Source organism: Anomaloglossus baeobatrachus, chromosome 1 (assembly GCF_048569485.1).
Source record: "Anomaloglossus baeobatrachus isolate aAnoBae1 chromosome 1, aAnoBae1.hap1, whole genome shotgun sequence".
Classification (NCBI taxonomy): domain Eukaryota; kingdom Metazoa; phylum Chordata; class Amphibia; order Anura; family Aromobatidae; genus Anomaloglossus; species Anomaloglossus baeobatrachus.
Window position 1 is genome coordinate 172,152,232 of NC_134353.1, and position 26,238 is coordinate 172,178,469.

General features: G+C 29.6%; 10 non-coding genes across 10 annotated transcripts; all 10 read left to right on the plus strand.

The window, feature by feature from the left end:
* Positions 1-677: 677 nt before the first annotated feature.
* TRNAC-GCA (transfer RNA cysteine (anticodon GCA)) lies at positions 678-749 on the plus strand. The gene has a single exon. It is a non-coding gene; the product is annotated as a tRNA-Cys (tRNA).
* Positions 750-6,252: 5,503 nt separating this feature from the next.
* TRNAC-GCA (transfer RNA cysteine (anticodon GCA)) lies at positions 6,253-6,324 on the plus strand. The gene has a single exon. It is a non-coding gene; the product is annotated as a tRNA-Cys (tRNA).
* A 1,447-nt stretch (positions 6,325-7,771) lies between these two features.
* On the plus strand, positions 7,772-7,843 carry TRNAC-GCA (transfer RNA cysteine (anticodon GCA)). Its single transcript has one exon. It is a non-coding gene; the product is annotated as a tRNA-Cys (tRNA).
* A 941-nt stretch (positions 7,844-8,784) lies between these two features.
* TRNAC-GCA (transfer RNA cysteine (anticodon GCA)) lies at positions 8,785-8,856 on the plus strand. The gene has a single exon. It is a non-coding gene; the product is annotated as a tRNA-Cys (tRNA).
* A 941-nt stretch (positions 8,857-9,797) lies between these two features.
* On the plus strand, positions 9,798-9,869 carry TRNAC-GCA (transfer RNA cysteine (anticodon GCA)). Its single transcript has one exon. It is a non-coding gene; the product is annotated as a tRNA-Cys (tRNA).
* Positions 9,870-11,315: 1,446 nt separating this feature from the next.
* On the plus strand, positions 11,316-11,387 carry TRNAC-GCA (transfer RNA cysteine (anticodon GCA)). The gene has a single exon. It is a non-coding gene; the product is annotated as a tRNA-Cys (tRNA).
* A 942-nt stretch (positions 11,388-12,329) lies between these two features.
* Positions 12,330-12,401, plus strand: TRNAC-GCA (transfer RNA cysteine (anticodon GCA)). The gene has a single exon. It is a non-coding gene; the product is annotated as a tRNA-Cys (tRNA).
* Positions 12,402-15,367: 2,966 nt separating this feature from the next.
* TRNAC-GCA (transfer RNA cysteine (anticodon GCA)) lies at positions 15,368-15,439 on the plus strand. The gene has a single exon. It is a non-coding gene; the product is annotated as a tRNA-Cys (tRNA).
* Positions 15,440-18,398: 2,959 nt separating this feature from the next.
* Positions 18,399-18,470, plus strand: TRNAC-GCA (transfer RNA cysteine (anticodon GCA)). The gene has a single exon. It is a non-coding gene; the product is annotated as a tRNA-Cys (tRNA).
* A 3,984-nt stretch (positions 18,471-22,454) lies between these two features.
* TRNAC-GCA (transfer RNA cysteine (anticodon GCA)) lies at positions 22,455-22,526 on the plus strand. The gene has a single exon. It is a non-coding gene; the product is annotated as a tRNA-Cys (tRNA).
* Positions 22,527-26,238: the final 3,712 nt, after the last annotated feature.

The following is a 26,238-nucleotide window of genomic DNA, read 5'->3' on the forward strand; positions in this document are numbered from 1 at the left end:
TAATAAAAATTCTTGAGTATTTTGTGTGATTTATGCAATCATCAAAGTCTTTTTTTTGGAAAGACTAAAGCACATCAGAGTAAAGGAAGTGCACCACAATGTAAAAGTTTCTAAAAATCTTCAAATTTTATGTATCAAAAACAAAAAACATTATTTCTTTTATTGATATGTAGGGGGTATAGCTCAGTGGCAGAGCATTTGACTGCAGATCAAGAGGTCCTTGGGTCAAATCCGATTGCCCCCTGTAGTATGGTTTTTATAAAAAAGTAACCTTTTTCACACTTTCAATAATATCATTTAGACAGCTTATCCATATCAGGCTGAACTTAGCACAAGTTTTGTTTAAACGTGACTTATGAAGTAAATTTGCTTTCTTTCTATAAAGTTTAAATAAGAAAATTAAGGAATAAAATGGAAAATTCTTTCTTTTAAATAGTGATTAAAAAAATTATGTAAATCGTTTCATTTAATACATCGGACTCTCTAAAATAAAAAGTCATTCTGTGTAATAAAAATTCTTGAGGATTTTGTGTGCTTTATGCAATCATCAAAGTCTTTTTTGGAAAGACTAAAGCACATCAGAGTAAAGGAAGTGCACCACAATGTAAAAGTTTCTAAAAATCTTCAAATTTTATGTATCAAAAACAAAAAAACATTATTTCTTTTATTAACATGTAGGGGGTATAGCTCAGTGGCAGAGCATTTGACTGCAGATCAAGAGGTCCTTGGTTCAAATCCGAGTGCCCCCTGTAGTATGGTTTTCATAAAAATGTAACAATTTTCACACCTTTCAATAATATCATTTAGACAGCTTATCCATATCAGGCTGAACTTAGCACAACTTTTACTTAAACGTGACTTATGAAGTAAATTTGCTTTCTTTCTACAAAGTTCAAATAAGAAAATTAAGGAATAAAAAGGAAAATTCTTTCTTTTAAATAGTGATTAAAAAAATTATGTAAATCGTTTCATTTAATACATCGGACTCTCTAAAACAAAAAGAGTCATTCTGTGTTATAAAAATTCTTGAGTATTTTGTGTGCTTTATGCAATCATCAAAGTCTTTTTTGGAAAGACTAAAGCACATCAGAGTAAAGGAAGTGCACCACAATGTAAAAGTTTCTAAAAATCTTCAAATTTTATGTATCAAGAACAAAAAAACATTATTTCTTTTATTAATATGTAGGGGGTATAGCTCAGTGGCAGAGCATTTGACTGCAGATCAAGAGGTCCTTGGCTCAAATCCGAGTGCCCCCTGTTGTATGGTTTTCATAAAAATGTAACCTTTTTCACACCTTTCAATAATTTCATTTAGACAGCTTATCCATATCAGGCTGAACTTAGCACAAGTTTTGTTTAAACGTGACTTATGAAGTAAATTTGCTTTCTTTCTATAAAGTTTAAATAAGAAAATTATCGAATAAAATGGAAAATTCTTTCTTTTAAATAGTGATTAAAAAAATTATGTAAATCGTTTCATTTAATACATCAGACTCTCTAAAACAAAGAGTCATTCTGTGTAATAAAAATTCTTGAGTATTTTGTGTGATTTATGCAATCATCAAAGTCTTTTTTTTGGAAAGACTAAAGCACATCAGAGTAAAGGAAGTGCACCACAATGTAAAAGTTTCTAAAAATCTTTAAATTTTATGTATCAAAAACAAAAAAACATTATTTATTTTATTAATATGTAGGGGGTATAGCTCAGTGGCAGAGCATTTGACTGCAGATCAAGAGGTCCTTGGTTCTAATCTGAGTGCCCCCTGTAGTATGGTTTTCATAAAAATGTAACAATTTTCACACCTTTCAATAATATCATTTTGACAGCTTATCCATATCAGGCTGAACTTAGCACAAGTTTTGTTTAAACGTGACTTATGAAGTAAATTTGCTTTCTTTCTATAAAGTTTAAATAAGAAAATTAAGGAATAAAATGGAAAATTCTTTCTTTTAAATAGTGATTAAAAAAATTATGTAAATCGTTTCATTTAATACATCGGACTCTCTAAAATAAAAAGTCATTCTGTGTAATAAAAATTCTTGAGGATTTTGTGTGCTTTATGCAATCATCAAAGTCTTTTTTGGAAAGACTAAAGCACATCAGAGTAAAGGAAGTGCACCACAATGTAAAAGTTTCTAAAAATCTTCAAATTTTATGTATCAAAAACAAAAAAACATTATTTCTTTTATTAATATGTAGGGGGTATAGCTCAGTGGCAGAGCATTTGACTGCAGATCAAGAGGTCCTTGGCTCAAATCCAAGTGCCCCCTGTAGTATGGTTTTCATAAAAATGTAACCTTTTTCACACCTTTCAATAATATCATTTAGACAGCTTATCCATATCAGGCTGAACTTAGCACAAGTTTTGTTTAAACGTGACTTATGAAGTAAATTTGCTTTCTTTCTATAAAGTTTAAATAAGAAAATTAAGGAATAAAATGGAAAATTCTTTCTTTTAAATAGTGATTAAAAAAATTATGTAAATCGTTTCATTTAATACATCGGACTCTCTAAAACAAAGAGTCATTCTGTGTAATAAAAATTCTTGAGTATTTTGTGTGCTTTATGCAATCATCAAAGCCTTTTTTGGAAAGACTAAAGCACATCAGAGTAAAGGAAGTGCACCACAATGTAAAAGTTTCTAAAAATCTTCAAATTTTATGTATCAAAAACAAAAAACATTATTTCTTTTGTTAATATGTAGGGGGTATAGCTCAGTGGCAGAGCATTTGACTGCAGATCAAGAGGTCCTTGGCTCAAATCCGAGTGCCCCCTGTAGTATGGTTTTCATAAAAATGTAACCTTTTTCACACCTTTCAATAATATCATTTTGACAGCTTATCCATATCAGGCTGAACTTAGCACAAGTTTTGTTTAAACGTGACTTATGAAGTAAATTTGCTTTCTTTCTATAAAGTTTAAATAAGAAAATTAAGGAATAAAATGGAAAATTCTTTCTTTTAAATAGTGATTAAAAGAATTATGTAAATCGTTTCATTTAATACATCGGACTCTCTAAAACAAAAAGTCATTCTGTGTAATAAAAATTCTTGAGTATTTTGTGTGCTTTATGCAATCATCAAAGTCTTTTTTGGAAAGACTAAAGCACATCAGAGTAAAGGAAGTGCACCACAATGTAAAAGTTTCTAAAAATCTTCAAATTTTATGTATCAAAAACAAAAAAACATTATTTCTGTTATTAATATGTAGGGGGTATAGCTCAGTGGCAGAGCATTTGACTGCAGATCAAGAGGTCCTTGGCTCAAATCCAAGTGCCCCCTGTAGTATGGTTTTCATAAAAATGTAACCTTTTTCACACCTTTCAGTAATATCATTTAGACAGCTTATCCAAATCAGGCTGAACTTAGCACAAGTTTTGTTTAAACGTGACTTATGAAGTAAATTTGCTTTCTTTCTATAAAGTTTAAATAAGAAAATTAAGGAATAAAATGGAAAATTCTTTCTTTTAAATAGTGATTAAAAAAATTTTGTAAATCGTTTAATTTAATACTTCGGACTCTCTAAAACAAAGAGTCATTCTGTGTAATAAAAATTCTTGAGTATTTTGTGTGATTTATGCAATCATCAAAGTCTTTTTTTTGGAAAGACTAAAGCACATCAGAGTAAAGGAAGTGCACCACAATGTAAAAGTTTCTAAAAATCTTTAAATTTTATGTATCAAAAACAAAAAAACATTATTTCTTTTATTAACATGTAGGGGGTATAGCTGAGAGGCAGAGCATTTGACTGCAGATCAAGAGGTCCTTGGTTCAAATCCGAGTGCCCCCTGTAGTATGGTTTTCATAAAAATGTAACAATTTTCACACTTTTCAATAATATCATTTAGACAGCTTATCCATATCAGGCTGAACTTAGCACAACTTTTATTTAAACGTGACTTATGAAGTAAATTTGCTTTCTTTCTACAAAGTTCAAATAAGAAAATTAAGGAATAAAAAGGAAAATTCTTTCTTTTAAATAGTGATTAAAAAAATTATGTAAATCGTTTCATTTAATACATCGGACTCTCTAAAACAAAGAGTCATTCTGTGTAATAAAAATTCTTGAGTATTTTGTGTGCTTTATGCAATCATCAAAGACTTTTTTGGAAAGACTAAAGCACAACAGAGTAAAGGAAGTGCACCACAATGTAAAAGTTTCTAAAAATCTTCAAATTTTATGTATCAAAAACAAAAAAACATTATTTCTTTTATTAATATGTAGGGGGTATAGCTCAGTGGCAGAGCATTTGACTGCAGATCAAGAGGTCCTTGGCTCAAATCCGAGTGCCCCCTGTAGTATGGTTTTCATAAAAATGTAACCTTTTTCACACCTTTCAATAATATCATTTAGACAGCTTATCCATATCAGGCTGAACTTAGCACAAGTTTTGTTTAAACGTGACTTATGAAGTAAATTTGCTTTCTTTCTATAAAGTTTAAATAAGAAAATTAAGAAATAAAATGGAAAATTCTTTCTTTTAAATAGTGATTAAAAAAAATTATGTAAATCGTTTCATTTAATACATCGGACTCTCTAAAACAAAGAGTCATTCTGTGTAATAAAAATTCTTGAGTATTTTGTGTGATTTATGCAATCATCAAAGTCTTTTTTTTGGAAAGACTAAAGCACATCAGAGTAAAGGAAGTGCACCACAATGTAAAAGTTTTAAAAAATCTTAAAATTTTATGTATCAAAAACAAAAAAACATTATTTCTTTTATTAACATGTAGGGGGTATAGCTCAGAGGCAGAGCATTTGACTGCTGATCAAGAGGTCCTTGGTTCAAATCCGAGTGCCCCCTGTAGTATGGTTTTCATAAAAATGTAACAATTTTCACACCTTTCAATAATATCATTTAGACAGCTTATCCATATCAGGCTGAACTTAGCACAACTTTTATTTAAACGTGACTTATGAAGTAAATTTGCTTTCTTTCTACAAAGTTCAAATAAGAAAATTAAGGAATAAAAAGGAAAATTCTTTCTTTTAAATAGTGATTAAAAAAATTATGTAAATCGTTTCATTTAATACATCGGACTCTCTAAAACAAAGAGTCATTCTGTGTAATAAAAACTCTTGAGTATTTTGTGTGCTTTATGCAATCATCAAAGCCTTTTTTGGAAAGACTAAAGCACATCAGAGTAAAGGAAGTGCACCACAATGTAAAAGTTTCTAAAAATCTTCAAATTTTATGTATCAAAAACAAAAAAACATTATTTCTTTTATTAATATGTAGGGGGTATAGCTCAGTGGCAGAGCATTTGACTGCAGATCAGGAGGTCCTTGGCTCAAATCCGAGTGCCCCCTGTAGTATGGTTTTCATAAAAATGTAACCTTTTTCACACTTTTCAATAATATCATTTAGACAGCTTATCCATATCAGGCTGAACTTAGCACAACTTTTATTTAAACGTGACTTATGAAGTAAATTTGCTCTCTTTCTACAAAGTTCAAATAAGAAAATTAAGGAATAAAAAGGAAAATTCTTTCTTTTAAATAGTGATTAAAAAAATTATGTAAATCGTTTCATTTAATACATCGGACTCTCTAAAACAAAGAGTCATTCTGTGTAATAAAAATTCTTGAGTATTTTGTGTGCTTTATGCAATCATCAAAGCCTTTTTTGGAAAGACTAAAGCACAACAGAGTAAAGGAAGTGCACCACAATGTAAAAGTTTCTAAAAATCTTCAAATTTTATGTATCAAAAACAAAAAAACATTATTTCTTTTATTAATATGTAGGGGGTATAGCTCAGTGGCAGAGCATTTGACTGCAGATCAAGAGGTCCTTGGCTCAAATCCGAGTGCCCCCTGTAGTATGGTTTTCATAAAAATGTAACCTTTTTCACACCTTTCAATAATATCATTTAGACAGCTTATCCATATCAGGCTGAACTTAGCACAAGTTTTGTTTAAACGTGACTTATGAAGTAAATTTGCTTTCTTTCTATAAAGTTTAAATAAGAAAATTAAGGAATAAAATGGAAAATTCTTTCTTTTAAATAGTGATTAAAAAAAATTATGTAAATCGTTTCATTTAATACATCGGACTCTCTAAAACAAAGAGTCATTCTGTGTAATAAAAATTCTTGAGTATTTTGTGTGCTTTATGCAATCATCAAAGTCTTTTTTGGAAAGACTAAAGCACATCAGAGTAAAGGAAGTGCACCACAATGTAAAAGTTTCTAAAAATCTTCAAATTTTATGTATCAAAAACAAAAAAACATTATTTCTTTTATTAATATGTAGGGGGTATAGCTCAGTGGCAGAGCATTTGACTGCAGATCAAGAGGTCCTTGGTTCAAATCCGAGTGCCCCCTGTAGTATGGTTTTCATAAAAATGTAACCTTTTTCACACCTTTCAATAATATCATTTAGACAGCTTATCCATATCAGGCTGAACTTAGCACAAGTTTTGTTTAAACGTGACTTATGAAGTAAATTTGCTTTCTTTCTATAAAGTTTAAATAAGACAATTAAGGAATAAAATGGAAAATTCTTTCTTTTAAATAGTGATTAAAAAAATTATGTAAATCGTTTCATTTAATACATCGGACTCTCTAAAACAAAGAGTCATTCTGTGTAATAAAAATTCTTGAGAATTTTGTGTGCTTTATGCAATCATCAAAGCCTTTTTTGGAAAGACTAAAGCACATCAGAGTAAAGGAAGTGCACCGCAATGTAAAAGTTTCTAAAAATCTTCAAATTTTATGTATCAAAAACAAAAAAACATTATTTCTTTTATTAATATGTAGGGGGTATAGCTCAGTGGCAGAGCATTTGACTGCAGATCAAGAGGTCCTTGGCACAAATCCGAGTGTCCCCTGTAGTATGGTTTTCATAAAAATGTAACCTTTTTCACACCTTTCAATAATATCATTTAGACAGCTTATCCATATCAGGCTGAACTTAGCACAAGTTTTGTTTAAACGTGACTTATGAAGTAAATTTGCTTTCTTTCTATAAAGTTTAAATAAGAAAATTAAGGAATAAAATGGAAAATTCTTTCTTTTAAATAGTGATTAAAAAAATTATGTAAATCGTTTCATTTAATACATCAGACTCTCAAAAACAAAGAGTCATTCTGTGTAATAAAAATTCTTGAGGATTTTGTGTGATTTATGCAATCATCAAAGTCTTTTTTTTGAAAGACTAAAGCACATCAGAGTAAAGGAAGTGCACCACAATGTAAAAGTTTCTAAAAATCTTTAAATTTTATGTATCAAAAACAAAAAAACATTATTTATTTTATTAATATGTAGGGGGTATAGCTCAGTGGCAGAGCATTTGACTGCAGATCAAGAGGTCCTTGGCTCAAATCCGAGTGCCCCCTGTAGTATGGTTTTCATAAAAATGTAACCTTTTTCACACCTTTCAATAATATCATTTAGACAGCTTAGCCATATCAGGCTGAACTTAGCACAAGTTTTGTTTAAACGTGACTTATGAAGTAAATTTGCTTTCTTTCTATAAAGTTTAAATAAGACAATTAAGGAATAAAATGGAAAATTCTTTCTTTTAAATAGTGATTAAAAAAATTATGTAAATCGTTTCATTTAATACATCGGACTCTCTAAAACAAAGAGTCATTCTGTGTAATAAAAATTCTTGAGTATTTTGTGTGCTTTATGCAATCATCAAAGCCTTTTTTGGAAAGACTAAAGCACATCAGAGTAAAGGAAGTGCACCAAAATGTAAAAGTTTCTAAAAATCTTTAAATTTTATGTATCAAAAACAAAAAAACATTATTTCTTGTATTAACATGTAGGGGGTATAGCTCAGAGGCAGAGCATTTGACTGCAGATCAAGAGGTCCTTGGTTCAAATCCGAGTGCCCCCTGTAGTATGGTTTTCATAAAAATGTAACAATTTTCACACTTTTCAATAATATCATTTAGACAGCTTATCCATATCAGGCTGAACTTAGCACAACTTTTATTTAAACGTGACTTATGAAGTAAATTTGCTTTCTTTCTACAAAGTTCAAATAAGAAAATTAAGGAATAAAAAGGAAAATTCTTTCTTTTAAATAGTGATTAAAAAAATTATGTAAATCGTTTCATTTAATACATCGGACTCTCTAAAACAAAGAGTCATTCTGTGTAATAAAAATTCTTGAGTATTTTGTGTGCTTTATGCAATCATCAAAGCCTTTTTTGGAAAGACTAAAGCACAACAGAGTAAAGGAAGTGCACCACAATGTAAAAGTTTCTAAAAATCTTCAAATTTTATGTATCAAAAACAAAAAAACATTATTTCTTTTATTAATATGTAGGGGGTATAGCTCAGTGGCAGAGCATTTGACTGCAGATCAAGAGGTCCTTGGCTCAAATCCGAGTGCCCCCTGTAGTATGGTTTTCATAAAAATGTAACCTTTTTCACACCTTTCAATAATATCATTTAGACAGCTTATCCATATCAGGCTGAACTTAGCACAAGTTTTGTTTAAACGTGACTTATGAAATAAATTTGCTTTCTTTCTATAAAGTTTAAATAAGAAAATTAAGGAATAAAATGGAAAATTCTTTCTTTTAAATAGTGATTAAAAAAAATTATGTAAATCGTTTCATTTAATACATCGGACTCTCTAAAACAAAGAGTCATTCTGTGTAATAAAAATTCTTGAGTATTTTGTGTGCTTTATGCAATCATCAAAGTCTTTTTTGGAAAGACTAAAGCACATCAGAGTAAAGGAAGTGCACCACAATGTAAAAGTTTCTAAAAATCTTCAAATTTTATGTATCAAAAACAAAAAAACATTATTTCTTTTATTAACATGTAGGGGGTATAGCTCAGAGGCAGAGCATTTGACTGCAGATCAAGAGGTCCTTGGTTCAAATCCGAGTGCCCCCTGTAGTATGGTTTTCATAAAAATGTAACAATTTTCACACTTTTCAATAATATCATTTAGACAGCTTATCCATATCAGGCTGAACTTAGCACAACTTTTATTTAAACGTGACTTATGAAGTAAATTTGCTTTCTTTCTACAAAGTTCAAATAAGAAAATTAAGGAATAAAAAGGAAAATTCTTTCTTTTAAATAGTGATTAAAAAAATTATGTAAATCGTTTCATTTAATACATCGGACTCTCTAAAACAAAGAGTCATTCTGTGTAATAAAAATTCTTGAGTATTTTGTGTGCTTTATGCAATCATCAAAGCCTTTTTTGGAAAGACTAAAGCACAACAGAGTAAAGGAAGTGCACCACAATGTAAAAGTTTCTAAAAATCTTCAAATTTTATGTATCAAAAACAAAAAAACATTATTTCTTTTATTAATATGTAGGGGGTATAGCTCAGTGGCAGAGCATTTGACTGCAGATCAAGAGGTCCTTGGCTCAAATCCGAGTGCCCCCTGTAGTATGGTTTTCATAAAAATGTAACCTTTTTCACACCTTTCAATAATATCATTTAGACAGCTTATCCATATCAGGCTGAACTTAGCACAAGTTTTGTTTAAACGTGACTTATGAAGTAAATTTGCTTTCTTTCTATAAAGTTTAAATAAGAAAATTAAGGAATAAAATGGAAAATTCTTTCTTTTAAATAGTGATTAAAAAAAATTATGTAAATCGTTTCATTTAATACATCGGACTCTCTAAAACAAAGAGTCATTCTGTGTAATAAAAATTCTTGAGTATTTTGTGTGCTTTATGCAATCATCAAAGTCTTTTTTGGAAAGACTAAAGCACATCAGAGTAAAGGAAGTGCACCACAATGTAAAAGTTTCTAAAAATCTTCAAATTTTATGTATCAAAAACAAAAAAACATTATTTCTTTTATTAATATGTAGGGGGTATAGCTCAGTGGCAGAGCATTTGACTGCAGATCAAGAGGTCCTTGGTTCAAATCCGAGTGCCCCCTGTAGTATGGTTTTCATAAAAATGTAACAATTTTCACACCTTTCAATAATATCATTTAGACAGCTTATCCATATCAGGCTGAACTTAGCACAACTTTTATTTAAACGTGACTTATGAAGTAAATTTGCTTTCTTTCTACAAAGTTCAAATAAGAAAATTAAGGAATAAAAAGGAAAATTCTTTCTTTTAAATAGTGATTAAAAAAATTATGTAAATCGTTTCATTTAATACATCGGACTCTCTAAAACAAAGAGTCATTCTGTGTAATAAAAATTCTTGAGTATTTTGTGTGCTTTATGCAATCATCAAAGCCTTTTTTGGAAAGACTAAAGCACATCAGAGTAAAGGAAGTGCACCACAATGTAAAAGTTTCTAAAAATCTTCAAATTTTATGTATCAAAAACAAAAAAACATTATTTCTTTTATTAATATGTAGGGGGTATAGCTCAGTGGCAGAGCATTTGACTGCAGATCAAGAGGTCCTTGGCTCAAATCCGAGTGCCCCCTGTAGTATGGTTTTCATAAAAATGTAACCTTTTTCACACCTTTCAATAATATCATTTAGACAGCTTATCCATATCAGGCTGAACTTAGCACAACTTTTATTTAAACGTGACTTATGAAGTAAATTTGCTTTCTTTCTACAAAGTTCAAATAAGAAAATTAAGGAATAAAAAGGAAAATTCTTTCTTTTAAATAGTGATTAAAAAAATTATGTAAATCGTTTCATTTAATACATCGGACTCTCTAAAACAAAGAGTCATTCTGTGTAATAAAAACTCTTGAGTATTTTGTGTGCTTTATGCAATCATCAAAGCCTTTTTTGGAAAGACTAAAGCACATCAGAGTAAAGGAAGTGCACCACAATGTAAAAGTTTCTAAAAATCTTCAAATTTTATGTATCAAAAACAAAAAAACATTATTTCTTTTATTAATATGTAGGGGGTATAGCTCAGTGGCAGAGCATTTGACTGCAGATCAGGAGGTCCTTGGCTCAAATCCGAGTGCCCCCTGTAGTATGGTTTTCATAAAAATGTAACCTTTTTCACACCTTTCAATAATATCATTTAGACAGCTTATCCATATCAGGCTGAACTTAGCACAAGTTTTGTTTAAACGTGACTTATGAAGTAAATTTGCTTTCTTTCTATAAAGTTTAAATAAGAAAATTAAGGAATAAAATGGAAAATTCTTTCTTTTAAATAGTGATTAAAAAAATTTTGTAAATCGTTTCATTTAATACTTCGGACTCTAAAACAAAGAGTCATTCTGTGTAATAAAAATTCTTGAGTATTTTGTGTGATTTATGCAATCATCAAAGTCTTTTTTTTGGAAAGACTAAAGCACATCAGAGTAAAGGAAGTGCACCACAATGTAAAAGTTTCTAAAAATCTTTAAATTTTATGTATCAAAAACAAAAAAACATTATTTCTTTTATTAACATGTAGGGGGTATAGCTCAGAGGCAGAGCATTTGACTGCAGATCAAGAGGTCCTTGGTTCAAATCCGAGTGCCCCCTGTAGTATGGTTTTCATAAAAATGTAACAATTTTCACACTTTTCAATAATATCATTTAGACAGCTTATCCATATCAGGCTGAACTTAGCACAACTTTTATTTAAACGTGACTTATGAAGTAAATTTGCTTTCTTTCTACAAAGTTCAAATAAGAAAATTAAGGAATAAAAAGGAAAATTCTTTCTTTTAAATAGTGATTAAAAAAAATTATGTAAATCGTTTCATTTAATACATCGGACTCTCTAAAACAAAGAGTCATTCTGTGTAATAAAAATTCTTGAGTATTTTGTGTGCTTTATGCAATCATCAAAGTCTTTTTTGGAAAGACTAAAGCACATCAGAGTAAAGGAAGTGCACCACAATGTAAAAGTTTCTAAAAATCTTCAAATTTTATGTATCAAAAACAAAAAAACATTATTTCTTTTATTAACATGTAGGGGGTATAGTTCAGAGGCAGAGCATTTGACTGCAGATCAAGAGGTCCTTGGTTCAAATCCGAGTGCCCCCTGTAGTATGGTTTTCATAAAAATGTAACAATTTTCACACTTTTCAATAATATCATTTAGACAGCTTATCCATATCAGGCTGAACTTAGCACAACTTTTATTTAAACGTGACTTATGAAGTAAATTTGCTTTCTTTCTACAAAGTTCAAATAAGAAAATTAAGGAATAAAAAGGAAAATTCTTTCTTTTAAATAGTGATTAAAAAAAATTATGTAAATCGTTTCATTTAATACATCGGACTCTCTAAAACAAAGAGTCATTCTGTGTAATAAAAATTCTTGAGTATTTTGTGTGCTTTATGCAATCATCAAAGTCTTTTTTGGAAAGACTAAAGCACATCAGAGTAAAGGAAGTGCACCACAATGTAAAAGTTTCTAAAAATCTTCAAATTTTATGTATCAAAAACAAAAAAACATTATTTCTTTTATTAATATGTAGGGGGTATAGCTCAGTGGCAGAGCATTTGACTGCAGATCAAGAGGTCCTTGGTTCAAATCCGAGTGCCCCCTGTAGTATGGTTTTCATAAAAATGTAACAATTTTCACACCTTTCAATAATATCATTTAGACAGCTTATCCATATCAGGCTGAACTTAGCACAACTTTTATTTAAACGTGACTTATGAAGTAAATTTGCTTTCTTTCTACAAAGTTCAAATAAGAAAATTAAGGAATAAAAAGGAAAATTCTTTCTTTTAAATAGTGATTAAAAAAATTATGTAAATCGTTTCATTTAATACATCGGACTCTCTAAAACAAAGAGTCATTCTGTGTAATAAAAATTCTTGAGTATTTTGTGTGCTTTATGCAATCATCAAAGCCTTTTTTGGAAAGACTAAAGCACATCAGAGTAAAGGAAGTGCACCACAATGTAAAAGTTTCTAAAAATCTTCAAATTTTATGTATCAAAAACAAAAAAACATTATTTCTTTTATTAATATGTAGGGGGTATAGCTCAGTGGCAGAGCATTTGACTGCAGATCAAGAGGTCCTTGGCTCAAATCCGAGTGCCCCCTGTAGTATGGTTTTCATAAAAATGTAACCTTTTTCACACCTTTCAATAATATCATTTAGACAGCTTATCCATATCAGGCTGAACTTAGCACAAGTTTTGTTTAAACGTGACTTATGAAGTAAATTTGCTTTCTTTCTATAAAGTTTAAATAAGACAATTAAGGAATAAAATGGAAAATTCTTTCTTTTAAATAGTGATTAAAAAAATTATGTAAATCGTTTCATTTAATACATCGGACTCTCTAAAACAAAGAGTCATTCTGTGTAATAAAAATTCTTGAGAATTTTGTGTGCTTTATGCAATCATCAAAGCCTTTTTTGGAAAGACTAAAGCACATCAGAGTAAAGGAAGTGCACCACAATGTAAAAGTTTCTAAAAATCTTCAAATTTTATGTATCAAAAACAAAAAAACATTATTTCTTTTATTAATATGTAGGGGGTATAGCTCAGTGGCAGAGCATTTGACTGCAGATCAAGAGGTCCTTGGCACAAATCCGAGTGTCCCCTGTAGTATGGTTTTCATAAAAATGTAACCTTTTTCACACCTTTCAATAATATCATTTAGACAGCTTATCCATATCAGGCTGAACTTAGCACAAGTTTTGTTTAAACGTGACTTATGAAGTAAATTTGCTTTCTTTCTATAAAGTTTAAATAAGAAAATTAAGGAATAAAATGGAAAATTCTTTCTTTTAAATAGTGATTAAAAAAATTATGTAAATCGTTTCATTTAATACATCAGACTCTCAAAAACAAAGAGTCATTCTGTGTAATAAAAATTCTTGAGGATTTTGTGTGATTTATGCAATCATCAAAGTCTTTTTTTTGAAAGACTAAAGCACATCAGAGTAAAGGAAGTGCACCACAATGTAAAAGTTTCTAAAAATCTTTAAATTTTATGTATCAAAAACAAAAAAACATTATTTATTTTATTAATATGTAGGGGGTATAGCTCAGTGGCAGAGCATTTGACTGCAGATCAAGAGGTCCTTGGCTCAAATCCGAGTGCCTCCTGTAGTATGGTTTTCATAAAAATGTAACCTTTTTCACACCTTTCAATAATATCATTTAGACAGCTTAGCCATATCAGGCTGAACTTAGCACAAGTTTTGTTTAAACGTGACTTATGAAGTAAATTTGCTTTCTTTCTATAAAGTTTAAATAAGACAATTAAGGAATAAAATGGAAAATTCTTTCTTTTAAATAGTGATTAAAAAAATTATGTAAATCGTTTCATTTAATACATCGGACTCTCTAAAACAAAGAGTCATTCTGTGTAATAAAAATTCTTGAGAATTTTGTGTGCTTTATGCTATCATCAAAGCCTTTTTTGGAAAGACTAAAGCACATCAGAGTAAAGGAAGTGCACCACAATGTAAAAGTTTCTAAAAATCTTTAAATTTTATGTATCAAAAACAAAAAAACATTATTTCTTTTATTAACATGTAGGGGGTATAGCTCAGAGGCAGAGCATTTGACTGCAGATCAAGAGGTCCTTGGTTCAAAGCCGAGTGCCCCCTGTAGTATGGTTTTCATAAAAATGTAACAATTTTCACACTTTTCAATAATATCATTTAGACAGCTTATCCATATCAGGCTGAACTTAGCACAACTTTTATTTAAACGTGACTTATGAAGTAAATTTGCTTTCTTTCTACAAAGTTCAAATAAGAAAATTAAGGAATAAAAAGGAAAATTCTTTCTTTTAAATAGTGATTAAAAAAATTATGTAAATCGTTTCATTTAATACATCGGACTCTCTAAAACAAAGAGTCATTCTGTGTAATAAAAATTCTTGAGTATTTTGTATGCTTTATGCAATCATCAAAGCCTTTTTTGGAAAGACTAAAGCACAACAGAGTAAAGGAAGTGCACCACAATGTAAAAGTTTCTAAAAATCTTCAAATTTTATGTATCAAAAACAAAAAAACATTTTTTCTTTTATTAATATGTAGGGGGTATAGCTCAGTGGCAGAGCATTTGACTGCAGATCAAGAGGTCCTTGGCTCAAATCCGAGTGCCCCCTGTAGTATGGTTTTCATAAAAATGTAACCTTTTTCACACCTTTCAATAATATCATTTAGACAGCTTATCCATATCAGGCTGAACTTAGCACAAGTTTTGTTTAAACGTGACTTATGAAGTAAATTTGCTTTCTTTCTATAAAGTTTAAATAAGAAAATTAAGGAATAAAATGGAAAATTCTTTCTTTTAAATAGTGATTAGAAAAAATTATGTAAATCGTTTCATTTAATACATCGGACTCTCTAAAACAAAGAGTCATTCTGTGTAATAAAAATTCTTGAGTATTTTGTGTGCTTTATGCAATCATCAAAGTCTTTTTTGGAAAGACTAAAGCACATCAGAGTAAAGGAAGTGCACCACAATTTAAAAGTTTCTAAAAATCTTCAAATTTTATGTATCAAAAACAAAAAAACATTATTTCTTTTATTAATATGTAGGGGGTATAGCTCAGTGGCAGAGCATTTGACTGCAGATCAAGAGGTCCTTGGTTCAAATCCGAGTGCCCCCTGTAGTATGGTTTTCATAAAAATGTAACAATTTTCACACCTTTCAATAATATCATTTAGACAGCTTATCCATATCAGGCTGAACTTAGCACAACTTTTATTTAAACGTGACTTATGAAGTAAATTTGCTTTCTTTCTACAAAGTTCAAATAAGAAAATTAAGGAATAAAAAGGAAAATTCTTTCTTTTAAATAGTGATTAAAAAAATTATGTAAATCGTTTCATTTAATACATCGGACTCTCTAAAACAAAAAGTCATTCTGTGTAATAAAAATTCTTGAGTATTTTGTGTGCTTTATGCAATCATCAAAGCCTTTTTTGGAAAGACTAAAGCACATCAGAGTAAAGGAAGTGCACCACAATGTAAAAGTTTCTAAAAATCTTCAAATTTTATGTATCAAAAACAAAAAAACATTATTTCTTTTATTAATATGTAGGGGGTATAGCTCAGTGGCAGAGCATTTGACTGCAGATCAAGAGGTCCTTGGCTCAAATCCGAGTGCCCCCTGTAGTATGGTTTTCATAAAAATGTAACCTTTTTCACACCTTTCAATAATATCATTTAGACAGCTTATCCATATCAGGCTGAACTTAGCACAAGTTTTGTTTAAACGTGACTTATGAAGTAAATTTGCTTTCTTTCTATAAAGTTTAAATAAGACAATTAAGGAATAAAATGGAAAATTCTTTCTTTTAAATAGTGATTAAAAAAATTATGTAAATCGTTTCATTTAATACATCGGACTCTCTAAAACAAAGAGTCATTCTGTGTAATAAAAATTCTTGAGAATTTTGTGTGCTTTATGCAATCACCAAAGCCTTTTTTGGAAAGACTAAAGCACATCAGAGTAAAGGAAGTGCACCACAATGTAAAAGTTTCTAAAAATCTTCAAATTTTATGTATCAAAAACAAAAAAACATTATTTCTTTTATTAATATGTAGGGGGTATAGCTCAGTGGCAGAGCATTTGACTGCAGATCAAGAGGTCCTTGGCACAAATCCGAGTGTCCCCTGTAGTATGGTTTTCATAAAAATGTAACCTTTTTCACACCTTTCAATAATATCATTTAGACAGCTTATCCATATCAGGCTGAACTTAGCACAAGTTTTGTTTAAACGTGACTTATGAAGTAAATTTGCTTTCTTTCTATAAAGTTTAAATAAGAAAATTAAGGAATAAAATGGAAAATTCTTTCTTTTAAATAGTGATTAAAAAAATTATGTAAATCGTTTCATTTAATACATCAGACTCTCAAAAACAAAGAGTCATTCTGTGTAATAAAAATTCTTGAGGATTTTGTGTGATTTATGCAATCATCAAAGTCTTTTTTTTGAAAGACTAAAGCACATCAGAGTAAAGTAAGTGCACCACAATGTAAAAGTTTCTAAAAATCTTTAAATTTTATGTATCAAAAACAAAAAAACATTATTTATTTTATTAATATGTAGGGGGTATAGCTCAGTGGCAGAGCATTTGACTGCAGATCAAGAGGTCCTTGGCTCAAATCCGAGTGCCCCCTGTAGTATGGTTTTCATAAAAATGTAACCTTTTTCACACCTTTCAATAATATCATTTAGACAGCTTAGCCATATCAGGCTGAACTTAGCACAAGTTTTGTTTAAACGTGACTTATGAAGTAAATTTGCTTTCTTTCTATAAAGTTTAAATAAGACAATTAAGGAATAAAATGGAAAATTCTTTCTTTTAAATAGTGATTAAAAAAATTATGTAAATCGTTTCATTTAATACATCGGACTCTCTAAAACAAAGAGTCATTCTGTGTAATAAAAATTCTTGAGAATTTTGTGTGCTTTATGCAATCATCAAAGCCTTTTTTGGAAAGACTAAAGCACATCAGAGTAAAGGAAGTGCACCACAATGTAAAAGTTTCTAAAAATCTTCAAATTTTATGTATCAAAAACAAAAAAACATTATTTCTTTTATTAATATGTAGGGGGTATAGCTCAGTGGCAGAGCATTTGACTGCAGATCAAGAGGTCCTTGGCTCAAATCCGAGTGCCCCCTGTAGTATGGTTTTCATAAAAATGTAACCTTTTTCACACCTTTCAATAATATCATTTAGACAGCTTATCCATATCAGGCTGAACTTAGCACAAGTTTTGTTTAAACGTGACTTATGAAGTAAATTTGCTTTCTTTCTATAAAGTTCAAATAAGAAAATTAAGGAATAAAATGGAAAATTCTTTCTTTTAAATAGTGATTAAAAAAATTATGTAAATCGTTTCATTTAATACATCAGACTCTCAAAAACAAAGAGTCATTCTGTGTAATAAAAATTCTTGAGTATTTTGTGTGATTTATGCAATCATCAAAGTCTTTTTTTTTGAAAGACTAAAGCACATCAGAGTAAAGGAAGTGCACCACAATGTAAAAGTTTCTAAAAATCTTTAAATTTTATGTATCAAAAACAAAAAACATTATTTTATTAATATGTAGGGGGTATATCTCAGTGGCAGAGCATTTGACTGCAGATCAAGAGGTCCTTGGTTCAAATCCGAGAGCCTCCTGTAGTATGGTTTTCATAAAAATGTAACAATTTTCACACCTTTCAATAATATCATTTTGACAGCTTATCCATATCAGGCTGAACTTAGCACAAGTTTTATTAAAACGTGACTTATGAAGTAAATTTGCTTTCTTTCTATAAAGTTTAAATAAGAAAATTAAGTAATAAAATGGAAAATTCTTTCTTTAAATAGTGATTAAAAAATTATGTAAATCGTTTCATTTAATACATCGGACTCTCTAAAACAAAGAGTCATTCTGTGTAATAAAAATTCTTGAGTATTTTGTGTGCTTTATGCAATCATCAAAGTCTTGTTTGGAAAGACTAAAGCACATCAGAGTAAAGGAAGTGCACCACAATGTAAAAGTTTCTAAAAATCTTCAAATTTTATGTATCAAAAACAAAAAACATTATTTAGTTTATTAATATGTAGGGGGTATAGCTCAGTGGCAGAGCATTTGACTGCAGATCAAGAGGTCCTTGGCTCAAATCCAAGTGCCCCCGGTAGTATGGTTTTCATAAAAATGTAACCTTTTTCACACCTTTCAATAATATCATTTAAACAGCTTATCCATATCAGGCTGAACTTAGCACAGGTTTTGTTTAAACGTGACTTATGAAGTAAATTTGCTTTCTTTCTATAAAGTTTAAATAAGACTATTAAGGAATAAAATGGAAAATTCTTTCTTTTAAATAGTGATTAAAAAAATTATGTAAATCGTTTCATTTAATACATCGGACTCTCTAAAACAAAGAGTCATTCTGTGTAATAAAAATTCTTGAGAATTTTGTGTGCTTTATGCAATCATCAAAGCCTTTTTTGGAAAGACTAAAGCACATCAGAGTAAAGGAAGTGCACCACAATGTAAAAGTTTCTAAAAATCTTCAAATTTTATGTATCAAAAACAAAAAAACATTATTTCTTTTATTAATATGTAGGGGGTATAGCTCAGTGGCAGAGCATTTGACTGCAGATCAAGAGGTCCTTGGCTCAAATCCGAGTGCCCCCTGTAGTATGGTTTTCATAAAAATGTAACCTTTTTCACACCTTTCAATAATATCATTTAGACAGCTTATCCATATCAGGCTGAACTTAGCACAAGTTCTGTTTAAACGTGACTTATGAAGTAAATTTGCTTTCTTTCTATAAAGTTTAAATAAGAAAATTAAGGAATAAAATGGAAAATTCTTTCTTTTAAATAGTGATTAAAAAAATTATGTAAATCGTTTCATTTAATACATCAGACTCTCAAAAACAAAGAGTCATTCTGTGTAATAAAAATTCTTGAGTATTTTGTGTAATTTATGCAATCATCAAAGTCTTTTTTTTTGAAAGACTAAAGCACATCAGAGTAAAGGAAGTGCACCACAATGTAAAAGTTTCTAAAAATCTTTAAATTTTATGTATCAAAAACAAAAAAACATTATTTACTTTATTAATATGTAGGGGGTATAGCTCAGTGGCAGAGCATTTGACTGTAGATCAAGAGGTCCTTGACTCAAATCCGAGTGCCCCCTGTAGTATGGTTTTCATAAAAATGTAACAATTTTCACACCTTTCAATAATATCATTTAGACAGCTTATCCATATCAGGCTGAACTTAGCACAAGTTTTGTTTAAACGTGACTTATGAAGTAAATTTGCTTTCTTTCTATAAAGTTTAAATAAGAAAATTAAGGAATAAAATGGAAAATTCTTTCTTTTAAATAGTGATTAAAAAAATTATGTAAATCGTTTCATTTAATACATCGGACTCTCTAAAACAAAGAGTCATTCTGTGTAATAAAAATTCTTGAGCATTTTGTGTGATTTATGCAATCATCAAAGTCTTTTTTTTGGAAAGACTAAAGCACATCAGAGTAAAGGAAGTGCACCACAATGTAAAAGTTTCTAAAAATGTTTAAATTTTATGTATCAAAAACAAAAAAACATTATTTCTTTTATTAATATGTAGGGGGTATAGCTCAGTGGAGAGCATTTGACTGCAGATCAAGAGGTCCTTGGTTCAAATCCGAGTTCCCCCTGTCGTATGGTTTTCATAAAAATGTAACCTTTTTCACACCTTTCAATAATATCATTTAGACAGCTTAGCCATATCAGGCTGAACTTAGCACAAGATTTATTTATACGTGACTTATGAAGTAAATTTGCTTTCTTTCTATAAAGTTTAAATAAGAAAATTAAAGAATAAAATGGAAAATTATTTCTTTTAAATAGTGATTAAAAAATTATGTAAATCGTTTCATTTAATACATCGGACTCTCTAAAACAAAGAGTCATTCTGTGTAATAAAAATTCTTGAGTATTTTGTGTGCTTTATGCAATCATCATAGTCTTTTTTTTGGAAAGACTAAAGCACATCAGAGTAAAGGAAGTGCACCACAATGCAAAAGTTTCTAAAAATCTTTAAATTTTTTGTATCAAAAACAAAAAAACATTATTTCTTTTATTAATATGTAGGGGGTATAGCTCAGTGGCAGAGCATTTAACTGCAGATCAAGAGGTCCTTGGCTCAAATCCAAGTGCCCCCAGTAGTATGGTTTTCATAAAAATGTAACCTTTTTCACACCTTTCAATAATATCATTTAGACAGCTTATCCATATCAGGCTGAACTTAGCAAAAGTTTTGTTTAAACGTGACTTATGAAGTAAATTTGCTTTCTTTCTATAAAGTTTATATAAGAAAATAAGGAATAAAATGGAAAATTCTTTCCTTTAAATAGTGATTAAAAAAATTATGTAAATCGTTTAATTTAATACATCGGACTCTCTAAAACAAAGAGTCATTCTGTGTAATAAAAATTCTTGAGTATTTTGTGTGATTTATGCAATAATCAAAGTCTTTTTTTTGGAAAGACTAAAGCACATCAGAGTAAAGGAAGTGCACCACAATGTAAAAGTTTCTAAAAATCTTCAAATTTTATGTATCAAAAACAAAAAAACATTATTTCTTTTATTAATATGTAGGGGGTATAGCTCAGTGGCAGAGCATTTGACTGCAGATCAAGAGGTCCTTGGCTCAAATCCAAGTGCCCCCTGTAGTATGGTTTTCATAAAAATGCAACCTTTTTTACACCTTTCAATAATATCATTTAGACAGCTTATCCATATCAGGCTGAACTTAGCACAAGTTTTGTTTAAACGTGACTTATGAAGTAAATTTGCTTTCTTTCTATAAAGTTTAAATAAGAAAATTAAGGAATAAAATGGAAAATTCTTTCTTTTAAATAGTGATTAAAAAAATTATGTAAATCGTTTCATTTAATACTTCGGACTCTCTAAAACAAAGAGTCATTCTGTGTAATAAAAATTCTTGAGTATTTTGTGTGCTTTATGCAATCATCAAAGCCTTTTTTGGAAAGACTAAAGCACATCAGAGTAAAGGAAGTGCACCACAATGTAAAAGTTTCTAAAAATCTTCAAATTTTATGTATCAAAAACAAAAAAACATTATTTCTTTTATTAATATGTAGGGGGTATAGCTCAGTGGCAGAGCATTTGACTGCAGATCAAGAGGTCCTTGGCTCAAATCCGAGTGCCCCCTGTAGTATGGTTTTCATAAAAATGTAACCTTTTTCACACCTTTCAATAATATCATTTAGACAGCTTATCCATATCAGGCTGAACTTAGCACAAGTTTTGTTTAAACGTGACTTATGAAGTAAATTTGCTTTCTTTCTATAAAGTTTAAATAAGAAAATTAAGGAAGAAAATGGAAAATTCTTTCTTTTAAATAGTGATTAAAAAAATTATGTAAATCGTTTCATTTAATACATCAGACTCTCAAAAACAAAGAGTCATTCTGTGTAATAAAAATTCTTGAGTATTTTGTGTGATTTATGCAATCATCAAAGTCTTTTTTTTTGAAAGACTAAAGCACATCAGAGTAAAGGAAGTGCACCACAATGTAAAAGTTTCTAAAAATCTTCAAATTTTATGTATCAAAAACAAAAAACATTATTTATTTTATTAATATGTAGGGGGTATAGCTCAGTGGCAGAGCATTTGACTGCAGATCAAGAGGTCCTTGACTCAAATCCGAGTGCCCCCTGTAGTATGGTTTTCATAAAAATGTAACAATTTTCACACCTTTCAATAATATCATTTAGACAGCTTATCCATATCAGGCTGAACTTAGCACAAGTTTTGTTTAAACGTGACTTATGAAGTAAATTTGCTTTCTTTCTATAAAGTTTAAATAAGAAAATTAAGAAATAAAATGGAAAATTCTTTCTTTTAAATAGTGATTAAAAAAATTATGTAAATCGTTTCATTTAATACATCGGACTCTCTAAAACAAAGAGTCATTCTGTGTAATAAAAATTCTTGAGCATTTTGTGTGATTTATGCAATCATCAAAGTCTTTTTTTTGGAAAGACTAAAGCACATCAGAGTAAAGGAAGTGCACCACAATGTAAAAGTTTCTAAAAATGTTTAAATTTTATGTATCAAAAACAAAAAAACATTATTTCTTTTATTAATATGTAGGGGGTATAGCTCAGTGGAAGAGCATTTGACTGCAGATCAAGAGGTCCTTGGTTCAAATCCGAGTTCCCCCTGTCGTATGGTTTTCATAAAAATGTAACAATTGTCACACCTTTCAATAATATCATTTAGACAGCTTAGCCATATCATGCTGAACTTAGCACAAGTTTTATTTAAACATGACTTATGAAGTAAATTTGCTTTCTTTCTATAAAGTTTAAATAAGAAAATTAAAGAATAAAATGGAAAATTATTTCTTTTAAATAGTGATTAAAAAATTATGTAAATCGTTTCATTTAATACATCGGACTCTCTAAAACAAAGAGTCATTCTGTGTAATAAAAATTCTTGAGTATTTTGTGTGCTTTATGCAATCATCAAAGTCTTTTTTTTTGGAAAGACTAAAGCCCATCAGAGTAAAGGAAGTGCACCACAATGCAAAAGTTTCTAAAAATCTTTAAATTTTTTGTATCAAAAACAAAAAACATTATTTCTTTTATTAATATGTAGGGGGTATAGCTCAGTGGCAGAGCATTTAACTGCAGATCAAGAGGTCCTTGGCTCAAATCCAAGTGCCCCCGGTAGTATGGTTTTCATAAAAATGTAACCTTTTTCACACCTTTCAATAATATCATTTAGACAGCTTATCCATATCAGGCTGAACTTAGCACAAGTTTTGTTTAAACGTGACTTATGAAGTAAATTTGCTTTCTTTCTATAAAGTTTAAATAAGACTATTAAGGAATAAAATGGAAAATTCTTTCTTTTAAATAGTGATTAAAAAAATTATGTAAATCGTTTAATTTAATACATCGGACTCTCTAAAACAAAGAGTCATTCTGTGTAATAAAAATTCTTGAGAATTTTGTGTGCTTTATGCAATCATCAAAGCCTTTTTTGGAAAGACTAAAGCACATCAGAGTAAAGGAAGTGCACCACAATGTAAAAGTTTCTAAAAATCTTCAAATTTTATGTATCAAAAACAAAAAAACATTATTTCTTTTATTAATATGTAGGGGGTATAGCTCAGTGGCAGAGCATTTGACTGCAGATCAAGAGGTCCTTGGCTCAAATCCGAGTGCCCCCTGTAGTATGGTTTTCATAAAAATGTAACAATTTTCACACCTTTCAATAATATCATTTAGACAGCTTATCCATATCAGGCTGAACTTAGCACAAGTTTTGTTTAAACGTGACTTATGAAGTAAATTTGCTTTCTTTCTATAAAGTTTAAATAAGACTATTAAGGAATAAAATGGAAAATTCTTTCTTTTAAATAGTGATTAAAAAAATTATGTAAATCGTTTCATTTAATACATCGGACTCTCTAAAACAAAGAGTCATTCTGTGTAATAAAAATTCTTGAGTATTTTGTGTGCTTTATGCAATCATCAAAGCCTTTTTTGAAAGACTAAAGCACATCAGAGTAAAGGAAGTGCACCACAATGTAAAAGTTTTTAAAAATCTTTAAATTTTATGTATCAAAAACAAAAAAACATTATTTATTTTATTAATATGTAGGGGGTATAGCTAAGTGGCAGAGCATTTGACTGCAGATCAAGAGGTCCTTGGTTCAAATCCGAGTGCCCCCTGTAGTATGGTTTTCATAAAAATGTAACAATTTTCACACCTTTTAATAATATCATTTTGACAGCTTATCCATATCAGGCTGAACTTAGCACAAGTTTTATTTAAACGTGACTTATGAAGTAAATTTGCTTTCTTTCTATAAAGTTTAAATAAGAAAATTAAGTAATAAAATGGAAAATTCTTTCTTTTAAATAGTGATTAAAAAAATTATGTAAATCGTTTCATTTAATACATCTGACTCTCTAAAACAAAGAGTCATTCTGTGTAATAAAAATTCTTGAGTATTTTGTGTGATTTATGCAATCATCAAAGTCTTTTTTTTGGAAAGACTAAAGCACAACAGAGTAAAGGAAGTGCACCACAATGTAAAAGTTTCTAAAAATCTTTAAATTTTATGTATCAAAAACAAAAAACATTATCTCTTTGATTAATATGTAGGGGGTATAGCTCAGTGGCTGAGCATTTGACTGCAGATCAAGAGGTCCTTGGCTCAAATCCGAGTGCCCCCTGTAGTATGGTTTTCATAAAAATGTAACAATTTTCACACCTTTCAATAATATCATTTAGACAGCTTATCCATATCAGGCTGAACTTAGCACAAGTTTTGTTTAAACGTGACTTATGAAGTAAATTTGCTTTCTTTCTATAAAGTTTAAATAAGAAAATTAAGGAATAAAATGGAAAATTCTTTCTTTTAAATAGTGATTAAAAAAATTATGTAAATCGTTTCATTTAATACATCGGACTCTCTAAAACAAAGAGTCATTCTGTGTAATAAAAATTCTTGAGTATTTTGTGTGATTTATGCAATCATCAAAGTCTTTTTTTTGGAAAGACTAAAGCACAACAGAGTAAAGGAAGTGCACCACAATGTAAAAGTTTCTAAAAATCTTTAAATTTTATGTATCAAAAACAAAAAACATTATCTCTTTGATTAATATGTAGGGGGTATAGCTCAGTGGCTGAGCATTTGACTGCAGATCAAGAGGTCCTTGGCTCAAATCCGAGTGCCCCCTGTAGTATGGTTTTCATAAAAATGTAACAATTTTCACACCTTTCAATAATATCATTTAGACAGCTTATCCATATCAGGCTGAACTTAGCACAAGTTTTGTTTAAACGTGACTTATGAAGTAAATTTGCTTTCTTTCTATAAAGTTTAAATAAGAAAATTAAGGAATAAAATGGAAAATTCTTTCTTTTAAATAGTGATTAAAAAAATTATGTAAATCGTTTCATTTAATACATCGGACTCTCTAAAACAAAGAGTCATTCTGTGTAATAAAAATTCTTGAGTATTTTGTGTGCTTTATGCAATCATCAAAGCCTTTTTTGGAAAGACTAAAGCACATCAGAGTAAAGGAAGTGCACCACAATGTAAAAGTTTCTAAAAATCTTCAAATTTTATGTATCAAAAACAAAAAAGCATTACTTCTTTTATTAATATGTAGTGGGTATAGCTCAGTGGCAGAGCATTTGACTGCAGATCAAGAGGTCCTTGGCTCAAATCCGAGTGCCCCCTGTAGTATGGTTTTCATAAAAATGTAACCTTTTTCACGCCTTTCAATAATATCATTTAGACAGCTTATCCATATCAGGCTGAACTTAGCACAAGTTTTGTTTAAACGTGACTTATGAAGTAAATTTGCTTTCTTTCTATAAAGTTTAAATAAGAAAATTAAGGAATAAAATGGAAAATTCTTTCTTTGAAATAGTGATTAAAAAAATTATGTAAATCGTTTCATTTAATACATCGGACTCTCTAAAACAAAGAGTCATTCTGTGTAATAAAAATTCTTGAGTATTTTGTTTGATTTATGCAATCCTCAAAGTCTTTTTTTTGGAAAGACTAAAGCACATCAGAGTAAAGGAAGTGCACCACAATGTAAAAGTTTCTAAAAATCTTTAATTTTTATGTATCAAAAACAGAAAAACATTATTTCTTTTATTAATATGTAGGGGGTATAGCTCAGTGGCAGAGCATTTGACTGCAGATCAAGAGTCTTCGGTTCAAAGCCGAGTGCCCCCTGTAGTATGGTTTTCATAAAAATGTAACAATTTTCACACCTTTCAATAATATCATTTAGACAGCTTATCCATATCAGGCTGAACTTAGCACAAGTTTTATTTAAACGTGACTTATGAAGTAAATTTTCTTTCTTTCTATAAAGTTTAAATAAGAAAATTAAGGAATAA